This window comes from Hesperophylax consimilis, chromosome 14 (genome assembly GCF_061612785.1).
Source record: "Hesperophylax consimilis isolate HC1 chromosome 14, BYU_Hcon_1.0, whole genome shotgun sequence".
Classification (NCBI taxonomy): domain Eukaryota; kingdom Metazoa; phylum Arthropoda; class Insecta; order Trichoptera; family Limnephilidae; genus Hesperophylax; species Hesperophylax consimilis.
In genome coordinates this window covers 21532957-21551782 of record NC_142849.1, presented here as the reverse complement: position 1 = coordinate 21551782, position 18826 = coordinate 21532957, and the positions used below count along the sequence as shown (strand labels likewise).

The following is an 18826-nucleotide window of genomic DNA, read 5'->3' as shown; positions in this document are numbered from 1 at the left end:
GGTAATTATAAACCCGTGCGCAATTTGAGGGCGTGCGCCTTGAATTGAACACGAGATTAGAAAGAGAATTAGCGTGACAAAGCACAAGGCAGTACTGCCTTATATTGAATACGGAAAAGGAAATATCCAGCCGCCACGGTATTTCCATCATGAGCTATGGAGCTTCAAATCAGTGTTAATATCTTCGTGTGCAAGATTTTTTTAAGGACTTTTATTCATTTAAAAAAAAATAAAACGTGCGTTGAAATAAGTAGGCACGTGCTCACACTGCTTATGTAAGCTTTTCCGGAAAATACGGAAAACGGTAAAAACTCAGGACAGCCTTGGTATGCGCGAGTAATTTGAACAAAATATTACAACGTGGGTAGTACCAAGATTCAAGACATTGAAAACAGACTTACAGGAGATTTGCGAAAATCCAAGAATTTTATTAGAAATTCTACAAAAATACTACATACAAATAGGGGAGCAAACTGAAAGCTTGTAGTAAAAATACGTTTCATGGAGACAGTAATATAAAAATGGGTGTGATATAGTTAGTAGCATTGTTATTCTCTGCTCAAAATGTTACCAATAAATAAATAAAAAATTTCCGTTTACTACAAAAATATGTACTATAAGTCCATTGAATTAAATTTCTTGAATAGCATTGATGTATTATACTAGATTAGCCATGTCTAGTTAAATTCATTTTAAAAATAACGCCACGTAGCGTACGTCACAAATATGGAGATGAACTTAACAACCCAACTCTGTTTAAACTCCTTGTACAAGCGTTCAAACTCGTAAGCGAAACAACGGAGAATTTGTTGTCAGAGGTGTTGTAATATAGACATAACTCAAATTTAAATATTTAGATTAAATGAACTTGCCCAGCATAGCTGAGAAGCAAAATAGACCAACAAAAGGTAAAACGCAATGCACAATGCCCATTTCGCATTGCGACATAATGCGTGGGCCTTTTCATAAATGTGCATGTGAACCAAACCAAAATTGTGTTGGGTTTATTTTTAAATGAATATGCCGTGTCTAGTCTAATTTAGTCTATGTTGAATAGTATTTAGAAAAATTCACATTACCCAAATTCATACTTTTAATACTTAAAAACAGAGAAATTAAATATGGACTTTATAACCTCACAATATTTCCAAAGTCCATAGGATTTGCCATAATTTTACTGATTTAGAGAAATCGGGGCACTTGCTTGATGTAACATTAGCAACGGTCCATGTTTGCGAAAAACCTGATAAAACACTGGCTGCCTTACTTAAAAACGTGATGTAAATATTCAGAACATTGAAAATTTATTACAAAGGCGTTCGTTTTTTCACTGTATTAAACCAGGCTCAAGGCCGGCTTTACCACACCAACGTTGAACGGGCGTGTAAGAATCTAATAAGTATCTGCGTAAGAGTTCTACGCAACGCTCGTTGTATTCTACGTGTTCACAGATGGCGTTAATTAATTAATTTTGTTCAAATACGCTTTTGCAAGGTATTGCTTTACAATATTAAGGTTAAATGCAACGCTCGTTGTATTCTACGTGTTCACAGATGGTGTTAATTAATTAATTTTGTTTAAATACGCTTTTGCAAGGTATTGCTTTACAATATTAAGACAAATCATTTGTTTGCGCCCGCATATACGCAATGTGAATATGAATCAATAGTTTTGTTCGTTTAAAGACTTAATTCTTTCGAGAAAGGCACACAAATACAATATTTTACCGATGATTCAATCCAATATTGTATTTGTATGCCTTTCTCGATAGAATTGAGTTTTTATATGGACAAAACTATTTATTCATATTCATATTGCGTATATGAGGGCGCAAACAAATAATTTGTCTTAATACTGTAAAGCAATACCTTGCAAAAGCGTATTTGAACAAAATTAATTAATTAACGCCATCTGTGAACACGTAGAATACAACGAGCGTTGCGTTTAACCTTAAGACAAATCATTTGTTTGCGCCCGTATATACGCAATATGAATATGAATCAATAGTTTTGTTTGTTTAAAGACAGATTCTGATATAATTCTTTCGAGAAAGGCACACAAATACAATATTTTACCGATGATTCAATCCAATATTGTATTTGTATGCCTTTCTCGATAGAATTGAGTTTTTATGTGGACAAAACTATTTATTCATATTCATATTGCGTATATGAGGGCGCAAACAAATAATTTGTCTTAATACTGTAAAGCAATACCTTGCAAAAGCGTATTTAAACAAAATTAATTAATTAACGCCATCTGTGAATACGTAGAATACAACGAGCGTTGCGTTTAACCTTAAGGCGATGCACTACGTCGTGTAGGATTTTTAATTGAGCCGCTATCAATAATAACCCTTAAGTAGATGGCGATAAGGTTTAAATTCCCGCTTAACACCATCCGCCTGTTTTGATTTATGCAAGAAAAAACCATGGCCAAAAAGTGCATTTTATTTTATTTTGTGGATGTTCAGGCATAAATATTTTTTTTTTCGATCATTTTATAAATAACTTAACTTGCCACATTATACAATAAAATCATAACCGAAAATGGGTTCGTAAGTAGGAGATTTAGAACTTTAAATCAGTTTTCATGGGCCTTTACACTATTTTTTTCTGGACTTATAAAAAACTTATCTAAAAAATACTCGATTTTTTCAAAGGCCAAGATGTATTCTACTCGCAGTATTTAATTAAAGCATCTGAAACATTTCTAGGCTACCAAATTTTAAACCAAAAACACCTGATTTTGAATTACTACGTATGGCATCGCCTTAACTCTTCTTAGAATATAATTTTAATTTCCGAAATGCTTAATATGTACGTTAATACTAAAATAAAATGTGATCAACAAAATTCATAATTTGCAAAGGGCCTAAACTAAAATGACTCAACTGTATTTAATATAAATTTCCGAATTTGACTGCGTAGGTCCATAATAATAAGTGGGCCAGAAACAGTAAGAGGCCGTAGGGCCATTAAATTGTGAGGCCTAAAGCGCCAGTTTTATTATGATCATCATTTGATTTGTTAATCTATGAACTTGTACACCTAAGTAACATTATCGTATTTTCTATCAAACTTAGTAATCAACATTGCAACACCAATACTTGGCATCACTCGAATAACACTATAACCAAAATAAAATTATCACAGCCTCCAACATCTGATGTGTGTAAATAGCAGTCCCTAAATACGCATTTGAAAACATTTTTGGCAAAAATCAATTTGAATTATTTTTTTGCCATCAAAGACACATCAAACTAAACATATATAAATATGCTGGAACAATTCTAGAAAGAAACCTCAGGCATGTATGGGCTTACTTGAGGTAACGAATAGATTAAGCTTAGAAGCCAGAATAAATAATATCCTCTATTGATAGCACATTCCTATTGGAATGCTATGGCTGATTGGCGCCTGAAAACTTCGTCCGTAGTTTTCACAACTGGTCGTTCAAGATACCACACGGCAAATCAAATGTTCTAGCACAGCATATCATAATAAATGTAATGGTGTTATGGAATGAAATTTCTAACACAGTATTTTTATTTATCTATTATTATATATTACTGTAATAAATAAGCTTAAAACTGTTTTAAATAAAGTTTTTTTTATGTACGTTTGATGATTTACCAGGAGTACTCGCGTTCAAGGGGTGAGGTTTGTCTGGGTCTTGGCGGCGAATGAGTCTGCCCACCTACTGCGTAGTAGGCACTGGTTAAGGGAGACCCTTTGACCTCACCACCAGGACTCTTTCGATCCATCACCCTCCACTGCAGTGAAAGAAATAGATTTATTCTCCTGGACACACTGACCCCAAGATTCCTACCCACCCATCATACCTATATCCTTCTCAGAACTTCCTCTCCACTATTTTATTAAAAAGACCTTCCACAAAGCATTCCCAAAGATGACATAGGCCATAGAATTATTTTCCTCAAGGTCTTCTGTGTGGAGCTAACATAAAAACGTATCACTCTGTCTTCCCAAATGCTAAAAGAGTGTTTTAATAAGAACTCTTGTGGGTACTGTAAAAATTTATTTTTTCTTTAAAAGAAAGACAAACATTTCCGGGTTACGAATAACCTGTCAATATTTTAAAATCTCCTACTATCACCACAGTAAGTGATGGAGGACTTAGCCAGTCGAGGAATTGAACACACTACGCCTGGGTGGGACCCAAATCGGTCCAATGGATAAGAAATTTGTCTTACAGTAAAATACAAGGAATTATTAAATAAATATACGTGTTTTATCAAACACAGATACGTACCTGATATTTATTACTTATTCACGAAAATACGCAAAACATGTTGTATGTAGTATTTGAATATTACAACACTTTTTGTGATTCAAACAGAAATAATATTATCAAATTCCAAACAGAACCCGAATTTAATTATCCCAAACATAAATGTTTAACATCCATAAAATCTGTCCCCTTGGCCTTTATCCTATCTTTCGGTTTCTCCTTTATTTTCCTTCTTTTGCGGGACTTTTGGACCTCATGAACGGAAAATAAATACTTGATTAAATGAAATTTCCTCAGACCCATGAACGGAAATTCGCAAAATCTCTGACCTACAAGTACTTTTGTCTTGTACATTGAACATTGGAGGGGTATATTTTTATTGTACTTTGTTTGTTCAGTTTTCTGACAAACCTACCCAAGAACGTAAACAAACATCGATTGTAGATTTCGTCAGATAATTTTAGAATTCCCTCAAATTTTTTAGACAGGTAATGTCAAGAGTACAACAGAAGAGTGTATATTAGACGATGCAAGAATGTGTATGACGCAAGGAGGGTGCCGAAGACAAAGTTATGGAAACGTTATGGAAAACCCCGTGGTCGAGGGGTAATGCTCTTGACTAGTAATCTAAAGGTCGCAGGCTCAAATCGAGTTCATTCATATGTGTTATTTCATAATTTATTCAGTAAAAATAACATATAGTTTACTTGCGGCACGATCCAGAGTAAAAGATTCTCTCAGTATCGCCCTGGTGAAAAACCACCATTCAGAAGTAAAACGTTGCTTGATATGGCTTTAGCCGTGTTTGGTGACCAGATCTGAATATCCAGGTACTCCCCTACCTTCCTCTTCCCTATCTTATTTTCCTCCCCAATACTTTCAGACTCACAACATACTCCAATTGGGGATAACATAGTCTCACTGGTTCCAGACAGTTGGGAGCAGTTGGTACTTTTGTGCGGTATTCAAATAAAAAATAAATAGGCCTGGTATATCGGTTGATTTAAGGCTTGGTTGGAATGTCGAGCTTAGCGCGACTTGGAAAATAATCCTTATTTATATCGGAAGCCTAGATATTAGTAATATTACACGTGTTGTTTTTGATTGTAATAAAGGAATGTTCTTAATTTTTCTATGAAAAACCAAATTAGTAGCGCCTCGGTGTCTTAAAAGGGAACTATTCTGCGGCTTACTTTTTGTACTTAAGTTATTTTTCAGGAAAAAATTGATAAAATTGATTAAAATATAAATAAAGATGTATTACTAGGAATTTGTTTTTATTTGACAGCCGTTTGAGCCTTCAAGGTTTTTATCAAAAGTTCAAAAATGTAGTTTACGACCTTAGAATTTCTATATTTGAAAAGCGCTTCAAGATTTCTTTTCAGGATACCAATTCTATAAAAATGATTTCCGATTTAATAATATTAATTTTATAATGGATTTTGGCAGCCCTGAAAGCTCACGCAAAACAACGGATACTCATTTTCTTTCTCGATTTCAAGTTCATATTTATTCGGGATCCATTTTGGGCGTCATAGTTTTATCTGTGTTCTAATTTTGAATTTATCCTCGGAAACGAAAAAAAATATTGACTCGTGCAACAAATTAATTAATACCGGCAAAAAAAACTAACTAAAATCATTCGTACCACGTGTTTTCTAGGTCACTTTATTTATGTTATGTGAATGAAAAATAAGCAAATTCCTCTCGTTGTTTGTGATGTGAAATATTTCTGCGTGAATTTATTAACGTTCAATGAACTTTTAATTTTTTAAATTGGAACTTATTGTAGGAACAATTCAGGCAAGCGATAAAGTATCTACTAAAATAATTTCATTTTAATAAATTAATAATTCAAAAAATAATTTAATGTGTATTTCTTTTGTTCAAATTTTTATAATATAGATAATTTTTGATGATGAAATTTACTAACGGTGCTCTGTCGAAAAAATAATTTCTGATACCTATCTAATTGTTAAAAAATATACCTAATTATATCAAAGAAAATTTTTGAAAAGCAACTATCCTGATAGAAATATTTGATTAATACTATATATTATAAAATCCCGCGAGTTTTCACAGATCTAATAATATGCTAGCTGATTTTTCACAATCTTAATTGGTTCGTCATTGACCGAAATAAATATTTCGATGTCACCATAGATAGTGCGTTATTTAATTTAGATGCGTTATTTTGTCGCTCTGTCACCACGTCAGGATGGCCGAGCGGTCTAAGGCGCCAGACTCAAGGTATACCTTACCCGCCCATGCGGGGAACGAGCTCTTCTGGTCCTCTCTGAGGGCGTGGGTTCGAATCCCACTTCTGACAACATATTTTTTATTATAATTTATTATTATGATGTTTTCATAAGTGGGACGGTTTTTCACAAAAATCAACATAACTTTCTCAATTTTCCATAACAGAAAAAAGAGATTGGTCGAATTTTTCGATTTTTTTTTACGAATGGAATTGGCTCGTTTTAGCAATATTTGATCAAAGCGTTAAATTTAACTTTAAAAATAAATACTATTTCCAAACACTAGTCTATTTGTAATGGAAAATCATGATCTTAAATAATTGCCACTGCAGTCCACATTTATCTAAATAACAGGATTTGAACAATATTTACTGTAATATTCAAATACATAAATGTGACCATCTTGTCAGCAGAAAATAGCTGTATAAACTACACCATCAAGACAAAATATCTGTGCACATTTCGTAATCCCAGAGTTCACTGTTATATGTTTTACTGCTTCAAACAGATGTAATAGGTGTAATGATTTGTTTATTTTTTTATATGAATTCCGCACAAGAGTCTTAACTGCTCCCAACCGTCTGAAGCCAATGAGACTATCGTGTGAAGATGAAGGTGGGGAAGTGGGTATTTAGATCTAGTCACCAAATGCAGCTAAAGCCATTTCAGGCAACGTTTCAATTATAAATGGTAGTCTTTCACCTGGGCTATATTGAGAGTATATTCCACTCTGGAACGTGCTGCAAATATATATAATACTAATTTTAATAAACTCACTGTGAAACAACACGAATTTTTCTAATAAATGTTTCTAGGTACATCTTGAAGCCATCGATAAAGATATATTTTTTTTTTTATTTAATGAAAGGAACACCTTAAAATTGTTCTAATATCGATAATTACATAATACCTACAAATACATTGAAAAACAGAAATATTCACACCAAAAAACAACACTTCACGTCAAACGCGACACAATATTTCTTAGTATTTTGAGATAAAATCATTACCCGGAATAAAAATTACCTGACATAAATAAACACTTCATAAATATATTCATTTGGGAATGAGCTCCGTTCGCAAACACGAAAACACCAAAAATGAGAAAGAAATTATGGAATATTTGGCTCAATTTGCCGATAATCTGGTTGCGGGAATACACATCAGATGTGAACATAAATTACCCCCAATGGAGGCATTTGTTGGCATAAAAACGTCGATTATGGCTTTGCATGATAAAAATTATCGACTATTACGGAGGCCTGCCGATGGTGGAGTGCCACACAACTATTAAAGTTATATCATAGCGGTTGACAGATGGCGTTATGTTGATTGCTTATATAACTTACACGAAATAACATTTTTAAAACTGAATATAATATGAGGTCTTAGAAATGTTACATTTGAAGGGTATCGGTAGAAAACAATGAGATTTAATAATTGCAAATGTTGAGTTGGATAACAAAGATAACAATGCAGTTAATAGTATAGGAATCTTCAATTTTAATTGAAATAACTTTTCTTTTAACTTTTGATGCTTACATGTTGTCTTAAAGACAGATATCCTTGTTTCAGTTCCCAGTTGAGACCGTTATATTTTCTGTATCTTGTTTGGTTTAATGTTTCGTTTAAATTTATAAGTATTATCTTCTTCTTCAATAAGTATAAAAATCATTCAAATAAACGAATTTGCTAATTTTCACGAAATTATAATTTATTTAACAGAATAAAGAAGAATACAAATTTAAATATATTTCAGATTATTAATAAAAAATGTATAATTTACTTGGTATGTAAATATTCAAAAGAAAACAGTTACCTAAGGTCCATATTATGAAATCAGGTAAAAACATTAAATATCCTTAGCTGGTTTTAATTTTTTTCAACATTTGATTCCCTTTACTTTTTCTTTTCATGAAGAATAACTGTATCTTATGTAAATTGTCCAATATATTATGTAGCTTTTCAAATGTAACTCACTTTATTAGTGCACTATACGCTTGCAATCTCAAACATTTCAAAACTCGGGAGACTGTAGTCTCAATATCTTCACACATCAGCCCCATCTTTGCACATTTTTGAGACTTCGTTTTTATTAATAACAAGCACAGGACAATAGACAGATTCTTGTTCATCTTTCAAGTCAAAGATGATAACAACAGCCGGGAAATAACCGACAAGTATGGGTGGAATAAAAACTAAAGAAGAAAGTACTGAGGAGGGATATATATTGTTCTCTCCGTAATACGTTGGACATTTATTGTTTTCTCCGATACGTGTATTTTTTGTATTAATGTTTAAAAAAACATCTGGCTTTCACCCAGTTTGTAAATGCACAATGAAACTAAATATAACTAATGCTAACAGATTGCATAGTTAATTCAAAAATGAAAAAAGTGACTTTCATTGTTTTTTTCCCGACTTACTTATTTCCTATGTTATGGGATTTTTTTCTGGAACTTGGAAACGGCGTTAAGTTTTTAGTTCCATATTTTAGATATTACGTATAACACTGAAAAAGGCTGATGAAAAAAAAGCTCGTCTCATTATTTAATAAAATCAAAAAATATATAAAATGGAAGGTATATTTTCTGTATGTCCCTGAGAGGTAGATATTTTCAGTATTGCCCTGGTTCAAAATGGAAAAGTTGCTTGAAATAGCTTTGGTGATCAGATCTGACCAGGTACTTTACCTATCGTCCCCTTTCGCTTTCCACTACCTACAGCCTCCCAAAATACCATAATGGAGAATGCCATAGTTTCACTGGGTCCAGACGGTTGGGAGCAGTTGGGACTCTAGCGCGGTACTCATTTAAAAAGCGCTCAGTGTTGGTTCAAACATCCCAGACTTAATCTCACGGTAGATTGAAAATGATATTGGTACCTACTGACAAAGTGTATTGTCTTACTTTATGACAGTTAGATAGTGGATATTTCAAAGAACGTGTCCATTTATCTTTTTACTCCAAAAATCAGATAGAATCACCCCCAAAGTAAGCGTACTTTACCCCCGGGCACTGTATGCACTTATTTTATTTGAATATTTTTGTCAGTGTCTATTTCTTTTCACCTGCCACAAAATTTTGAAGTCTTTGCTCATAAAATCACTGCATAATACTTAAGATGAGAGAAGCACTCATCTCCGAATTCAATTCTTGTCACTTTGAGAAACTGTTCCCGTATAAAAACAACGTACGGTATGGCAGATATACCTTGTTACCGATAAAGTTCAACAAAATTTTAACTGAACGAACCCATCGACCCGGGATTACCTTTAAATTTCACACGATTCTTACCACTTGGAAGTTTAAAAGGTCGAGACCTCTCCGCTTCGTTACTTTTCCAATAGCTGCTCTCCGAGGTACACATAAAGCGAGTTAGATTTCCACCAGGTGATAAAATACATTTAAAAATCATATTAACATTACAACAATGATGTAATGTATTAAAAAATAAATTTCTTATTTGTTACTGCTAGGTTTCACACGAGTTTCAACTCCATTTCATTGAATTTTTTTATTTGTTTTTGCCTTAAAAAAATTGGGATGAATAAGTTGGAATATTGACTTCTTTTTTTGAGTGTTTAATGAAAAACTCAAAAGCTCACGATGGAACTGGCGTTATGTATTTAAAATAATTATTGTGTTGACCTAGACCCTAGACATTGTAAACTAAATTCATGTTGCCCGAACATACTATATGTTAAGCGACACAATCGTGATTACTGTGATCTTACCTTGCAACGTTATAAGAAGTTGACTATCGGAAAACATAAAATAAAATAAAAATAAGTGTGTATATTAATGGTTACCTTGATTGATAAGAGTGAATAATAATAAACACTGTTTTTCAAACGAGAGACAGGCCGGGAACGCGTTTAGTAATCCTGACTTCGACCTATTTTGATGCCGTTTCGTATTTCCGTTGTTAAAATTCATGAATAGTCTGTGAGATTCTGACTTAATAGCACTCGTTTCATACTCTCATTTAGCTACATTTAATTAGGTTGGTACTCCAAATAATAATAAAATAATTATTAATTTAATCCTGTGCATTCCATTACAAACTTTTCCAGACTTATAATCGAACACACAGGGCAGATTAGAGAGGGTAGCGAGTAGCAACCTGCTACTGCGAGTGTTATGCAAAGGCTTTGCGTCAGGCTGGAATTATAATACAGAAACACCCTTACCGATCCCACCCCTATTTATCCTGCAAGTCTGTTAGTCCCGACGCTATTATATTGCACGTATGTAATATCCAACGGAACCTAATGTACTGAGGATTTGCTCCAAAACATATTAAATTCTTTCCGCCGAGCGGGCAGGTCTGCTGTTTTCCTATTGCAAGGGTTTCCGAGCTGAAAATGATGGCAGATTTTCCGGAAAAACAAGCAGAATGGACTACCAATTTGGGAGCAATCGAACGGCGTTGTTGTTATCGTAAATTATTATGAGGGGCTTTTGCAAATTGAGAGGGAATTTTTTAAGCCATGTTACTAGTTGGAATGTTGTTGCTACGTGAACTAGTGGAGGTAGTCTGTTCAAGGAAAAACTTATCATTGTAAAAACTTATATTACATTGTCAGACGTGATATTGGGATACGATTTAAGATGTGATATTGAATATTGTCGTTTAGTTAGAATTAACTTCAGATGGCAGGAAATTTTGATAATATAATAACAAATGGAGGACAACTTTTTACTCGGGAAAGCGTCGAGGTGCGTCCTTTACATGTCTAGTAACATACATGTTGTGTCCTTGTCAAACGTGATAAGTCCCGCATAAAACACTTAACATATATTAATTAATAATAATTTATTTTATTTAATTTTAGACGCTCGAAGGGCTTTTAAATGTATTATTTTGTAAATAAAATTCTATATTTAACAAAATACATGTGGGTAACATAAATAATGCAAAAGTAACAAAAAAATAAACTGCCACTATAAGTATTTAAAAATTGTTTGCACACCGTCAATGCTTTATTTGGGTGTAACTAATTTGAAGCTAGTTACCTAACATTCTCTTCGTTCATTGCTACTCTTTCAGTTCGTAATATATGCTTTATATTGAGTCATTATTGGTTGATAGTCTGTAAATAAATAAACATATGGCGTTTAAAGTTTGTCAATTACTTAATATTTGTTACCGAGACTACGTAAGCGTTGTATTGGGGGATGTATACATAAAACGTTATTGTTTATCTAGTTGTTCGTGTACGTATATGTACATTCATTAAATGCAATAATTTACGACAATTGAGATTAAAGTTTTTTTTTATAAAAAGGTCACGTCGCTTAATTTTTGTCTGTTTTCCAAAGTTGGAATGTGTAAAATTATTTTTATTCTAGTTTTTGACTTTGTCACATTATTTAAAATATAAAGTATATATTATGTAAGTGGAATAACTTAATGAGTAAGACATGAAATATTAATTTTTCCTAAATGCAACTGAATCTTTTTCTGTATTTTCAGTTTAACATCTTTCGTCTGAGAGTCATTAATATCGTCTTCAATGATAAATAATTATAACAAATTAATAATATTTGCAAACAATCAACACCTCAAGGGTGCTGTACAATTTTATATATTATAATTTTTTATTGAAAGTTTTGATGCAATCATAATGAACAAATATACAAATAAAATTACAATGTAGTGTTTAGCAAACAGTCCCACAAAGGCAAAGCCTGTGCGTGAGTAGGTATGATACTAATTATTACTAATTCTATGGTAAGAATAAAACATGAAATTAAGGCTTACATTTAATTTTTGGATAATTAAAAATAAAATGAGAAACAATAAATGAAACGAAAACAAAAAAATTGACGTTGTCAGTAAAAGTTTTATACCAGAAATAAGATACCTACTAATGTTTATTATTTAATTAGTAGGTATATTATTTCTGGTTTAAAAGTTTTATACCAGAAATAATATACCTACTAATGTTTTTTAAAAAGAAGAATTCTCATACAACTATATAAATATTGTTATATTTGTATAATCAAAAACAAAACTGATATAAGTAAATACTACTACTGACTGTTGACTTGTCAGAAAAATATATCTATTTCGGTCAATTTTAGCCGACATTTCATATTTTTTTTATAATTAGCTGTTTATGTTTACACGATACAAAGTCTCTACTTTATCTTATGAGACTTTATTTTATTCTGTCTGGTTTCAGGATTTGTCTCTTACCTTTACCGTTATGTTGTGTTGCGCGGGTCACACACTGGTCCATGTTTTACTATACAAGCGCTCGTGTTAGCCTAAAGTTCTGTCTAGAGGCTTGCACTCATTAGGGATAGACGCAAGCCGCAAACACAACAGTTTGAATCAGGTGTTTTATCAGACAACAACTAGGTACCTACCCTAGCGTAAAAAATAATATTTTATTAATCTGCTAACATGTTATGTTTCATTAGGCATACAGTAATGTCATGCCATCTGTGAGACATAAACACGAAGGCTTATGGATGTTGGCTAGACTCGCTCCCTCCCTTAGGTCTAACTTTAAGCAGCTGGCGTACTAAGTAGCTTGAGACTTCTGTAAGTCAAGTTACCCTCGCAAACCTGCATTGACCACATAATGACAAAAACAAATAAAAAATATTCCACAATCATACATCAATCCACTATCACTGATCACTACACTTTAATTTTTAACATCCATGCAAAGGAAAATCGACCATCGACTCAAAATTTAACGGGGAATAGACATGTTATAGACTACAACGAACTAAAAAATTCACTAAAAACTGAAACCTGGGAATTAATATATAAAGCTGAAGACCTTGAAGATGCTTGGAAATTATTTATTAAACTATTGCAATTAAAAATACATAACCACACCTCAATAAAAACTTACACATATTCACACAATAAAATTATCAAAAAAGCATGGATCACACCTGGCCTACTAAAATGTATAAGAAAAAGAGACAAGCTCCATCAGCAAGTAAAAAACTATCCATACGACCTTTCCTTAAAACTATTTTACAAAAATTATAGAAACATCTGCTCCAATCTTACTAAATCGGCCAAACAAAATTACTACAGATCTAAAATTCATCAATCCAATAATAATCCAAAACTTCTCTGGCAAATAATTAAAGAAATCACCTACACAAATCAAAACAAAGCAAACCCATTGGAAGAAATCAACACAGAGAACGGCACACTCTCGCTCAACAAAAACGTACATCAACTAATTAACTACACAAACAACTTTTTTGCAAACATAGGCTCGAACTTAGCGAATAAAATAACCAAACCCCAACACTATAACCCAAAAATAAACAAACACCCAAATCCACAAAGGTTTAAATTTGCTCTAAAACAAATCACTAAACAAGAACTAATACTAATATTTTCTAAATTCAAACCAACATCTTCATCTGGTAGTGATGAAATCACAATGAAAACATTAAAATTTATACAAGATGAAATTACCGAACCGATACTCTTTCTAATAAACAAATCTATTACGGAAAGCAGATTTCCATCACAACTCAAAATAGGGACTATTACACCAATCTTTAAATCAGGAAATCGTACAGATATCAATAACTACAGACCAATCACAATCCTGAACACATTATCTAAAATCTTAGAAATAACAGTTAAAACTCAACTCATCGATTACCTAGAATCAAATAAACTATTATCACCAAAACAATTTGGTTTCAGAAAAAATCTAGGAACATCCAACGCCATAGCTTTAGTAATTGAATATATTAAAAATTCTCTAGATTCACATAAAAAATGCATTGGAGTATTTCTCGACCTTTCTAAAGCCTTCGACACAATAAATCACCAACATCTTTTTGAAAAACTAGTTAACATAGGGATCACTGATAATGAACTGATATTCTTTAAAAGCTACATGGGAAATAGAAAGCAAACTGTGAAACTTAACAACATAACCAGTGAGTGTATTGATGTCAAATGCGGGGTGCCTCAAGGAAGTATTCTGGGTCCGATTCTGTTCCTAATATACATTAATGATCTATGCCACATAGAATGTGACGGAGAAATCATAAGTTTTGCGGATGATACTGTTCTCCTTATAAATGGGAATAATTGGACAGAAACATTTAAGAAAGCAGAAGACACACTAAACAGGATTAAAAAATGGCTAGACTACTATTCACTTACACTAAATGCTAATAAAACCAAATTCATCACTTTCAAAATAAAAAATACAAAAAACTCTGAAGAAAACCATAACTTGAAAATTCATAGCCCGCATCACTTAAATGAGCATTGTAATTGTCCCTCATTAGAAAATGTTGACCATATAACGTATCTAGGTCTAAAAATAGATGGGAATTTAAAATGGACCAATCACATTAGCTATTTAGATAATAAAATTAAAAAACTTAGTTATTTTTTCAAAACTATCAGGAATGTGCTCATTAAAAAAGACTTAATCAAAATCTACATGGCTCTCTGCCAATCACTGTTAGAATACGGTATTATCGGATGGGGCAGTGCAAATAAAAACATACTAAATCCACTTATCAAATCTCAAAAAGCCATAATGAAAATTATACTGAAAGTTCCTGTAAGAACTAGCACTAACGAAATCTTCACCAATCTTAACATCATGTCTATTAAACAACTATATTCTAAAACTATACTCATTTACATTCATAAACACAAAACACAAGAAATAACAACAAACACGTACAATAGAAACACTAGATCTCATGATCAAAAACTTATCCAACAAATAATTACAAATACAACTTTTGGGCAAAAAAGCTTCTTATATCACAGTATTAAACTCTACAACAAAATACCACTCACACTCAAAAACCTCAACACTTTAACATTTAAATCTGAAATAAAAAGCTGGATACTTAACATAGGAAGATCTGAAATAGAAAATTTACTGAAATCAAACACAGACTAAAACAGAATCAACTGAACTATACCAAAAAACAGTACCTTACTTATTTTAAAATTACTTAAAAAATATATATATACTACTTTATACTTTGTTGTAATATTAATTTCTTATAATTAAATTATAATATGTAAATGACATCCTCAGCACGGGAGATCCCAGTGAGGATATCATTATATCTATGTGTTAATAAGAAAAGAAGACAATAAATCATTATTATTATTATTATTATTATATTTATCAGTCATTTACAGTTGTGTATTTGGCGAATGAGAGATGTCATCTGGATAATATTTTATGATCAAGGTATACATTTATAATTTTTTTAATTCTGAAGAAAAGAAACGGCTCAGCCAGATTTAATTTGTTTTAAATATAAACATGCAGCAAATATTTAGTACGGATATTTTTAATTGCATTTTAAATAATAAAAAATAAAATATTAAAGAATTCGATTTTTCACGATAAAAGAAGAAACTTTAGCAATTATTTGTGAGTCTAATGACCATTGTTAAAAAAATTATTTTATATCCACTGTAAACATAGGATGAAATTTAAAATAATTGAAAAATAAAATTGGTTATAAAATGGATTTTGATGGGCTAAAACATAGATTAAAAAGGAACGATTTACATTCGAATAAATTTGTCGTCAAAAAACGCTCTTTTAACGATGTTGTATTTTTTAATAATTACTTTTAATTTACAAAAATGCTTAAGTTACCTCTTAATCTTGGAAAATCTAAATCTTTTGACCTATATTTTTTTTTAAACTTATAAAACAAATAAATAAAATATCTCAGATACACGGAGAAAACTTACTGATATAAAATATTGCTATTTTATTAAAAATCTCTTTAAATTATTCGTAATCCGATTAAACACGTGACTGCAGACCCATAATGAATGAATTAATAGGTTTCCTGTTATCGTTATTATCGTAATGTCGGAATACGTGTTCATAAAAGTAATTATTTTTACGCATTCAGTTATCATATATCTTTAGGGCAATTGCAGGTTCATGAGCACGTATTCTGAAATATATATTTGGTGATCTGGTGAGGAGGCACGGAATGAAAGATGTTGTGAAGGTCAGAGTGTTTATTTTGTGAGTCAGGGCCGTGATGAGAGTGGGCGTAGGACTGATGTTGTATTCTCCGGATGCTGGCTGTGATGGCTGGTCAAGCGCGGGTCGGTGAGTCGACGCCGGGCGCTGGTGACCGGACTCGTTGTCTGTCAGGCACTGGCGATCTTGGCAATCAGTACTCCAGTGCTGACGAGAATGCCGAAGGTGCGGTGGACCTTGTTAGGCGGTTGAGTGGGAGTTGAGCAGACCAGTGAGGATGCTGCGTGTCCTCGTGGTGGTCATGGTGGGTGGATGAAGCGCTGGTCAGAGACGCTGGAACCAAGGCGCTGTAATCCACGTAGCGTTGGCCAGGAACGGCGATCTGGGCCAAAACGCTATGATGATATCCCTATGGAGTCCATGATGAGAGCCGGGAAGAATGTCCTTCGCGCAAGTGAGGTGCGCGGATTATCACTCGTTGAGCACCTTGTTAACTGATGGCAGATTGATGACTGACTGACTGCTTTCTTCACGCTGTCGCTTTTAAAAGGTGAAGAAGCTTCTGGAACAATTTGGTTGCTATGTAGAATTTTCCAAACAAATAAATAAAAGAACATCCAAGAAGCTTGTTTGGAAAAATCGAGACTTCTAGAATTTCGTTCGAATGAAGTAGTTGCGTACCACTACATATATAAGGAACGTACTAAAAGTTTGAAAGAAGTTGGCCTGCAATCCCGATTTTAACCGATTTAAAAAATCAGCAACTTTCATTATTCTCCGTAAACAACCGTGTATTTTTTATAGTTTTCGGTAGGTATAATGTATGACACTAGTAATATTAGGTATGTTAATGTTAAATACCAAACACTTGCAATATTGCCGAAGTGTAAAATCATATACAATAAGCCCCGGGCATAATCTCAATATTATTATAATCTCACTACAGGGTCGATGCTGCCGCAGCTTGATAGTGTTTGCCTGGCTAAGCTAGTGCGATAATATTGTACCTGCTGACACAGCTCAAATTTTGCCAAGCGCGTGAAACAAGGATTTTCGCAAAATATTATTTTAATATGTTAATATTGTTAACTAGGGTTAGTCCCCCCTAAGACGCTGTAGAACAATTAAATTTAGAATTCACAGTAAATTAACACTTCATTCCAATGCAATAATAATACACGTGTTGCCTTTCAAATATGCCAATGAGGATAGATTTGTATACATTACTCGTATATAGGATTCGCCGATTCTTTAAAAGTTACCAGCAACTTTTTTTTTTTTTTTTTTTTTTTTTTACAGTATTACCGCACAAGAGTCCCAACTGCTCCCGTCTGGAGCCAGTGAGACTATGGCATCCCCAATTGGGGTATGTTGTGAGGCTGAGGGTATAGGGGAGGGGAGGGAGATGGGGAAGAGGAAGGTGGGGAAGTACCTGGCTATTCAGATCTGGTCACCAAACACGGCTAAAGCCATTTCAAGCAACGTTTCAATTCTGAATGGTGGTCTTACACCAGGGCGATACTGAGAGTATCTTCCACTCTGGAACGTGCCGCAAATATACTATATATTATTTTAAATGAATTAATTGTGAAATAACACAAATTAATCAAATAAAATTTATTTGCGCACGCCGGGTTCGAACCCGCGACCTTCGGATCTGTAGTCGAAAGCGTATACCACTAGACCACGCCGGCCGTCAAACTAACTAACCCTGGACAAATCTAAAGTACGCCGAACAATTGAATTTGGAAGCCACAGAAATTTTTGAAAAACCTACTTGATTTTGTGCAACGGAAGGCGGTTCGTGTGACTGACTATTTTGTACTCTATTATGAAGGTATTTTAATCGATCCTGCTCTAAGGAGCTTGCGGAATTGATCCCCGGTCCACCGATGCACGTGCGTGAAACTCGACGGACATGAAGGTAACTCCCGTTCAAAGTTGACGTTGACTATCTAGTCTATTTTGCAGGTATTTTAATCAAGCCTGCTCCAAGGATCTGCCTAAGGAAACTCGACGGACACGAGCGGAACACCGTTCACAGTTGATGTTAATTAACTTCACGAGAACGGGTCGTTTCATCGACTCGTTTTTGTGTAAGTCGGCTCGTATGTCAAAAAAATGATAGCATGCCACATTCCTGATAAAATAGCAGTCATTCAGAATATTTCGAGAACAAGTGTTCTTTTCCTAGTAAAATCATGACGGAATGCGACAGTGTCAGTATGTCAATATTAGTATTTGTATGAACAAGTGTTCCGCGTTCTCATAAAAACTCATTGCTATTTTGTTAGTAACTCTGTGAATTAATTCGTTAAAGGCCTACAGTCCC

At 33.3% G+C, this 18826-nt stretch overlaps 1 non-coding gene across 1 annotated transcript; it reads left to right on the top strand.

Moving 5' to 3' along the window:
* The first annotated feature begins 6466 nt into the window (after nt 1–6466).
* On the top strand, nt 6467–6583 carry TRNAL-CAA (transfer RNA leucine (anticodon CAA)). The gene is made up of 2 exons: nt 6467–6504; nt 6539–6583. It is a non-coding gene; the product is annotated as a tRNA-Leu (tRNA).
* The last annotated feature ends 12243 nt before the right edge of the window (nt 6584–18826 follow it).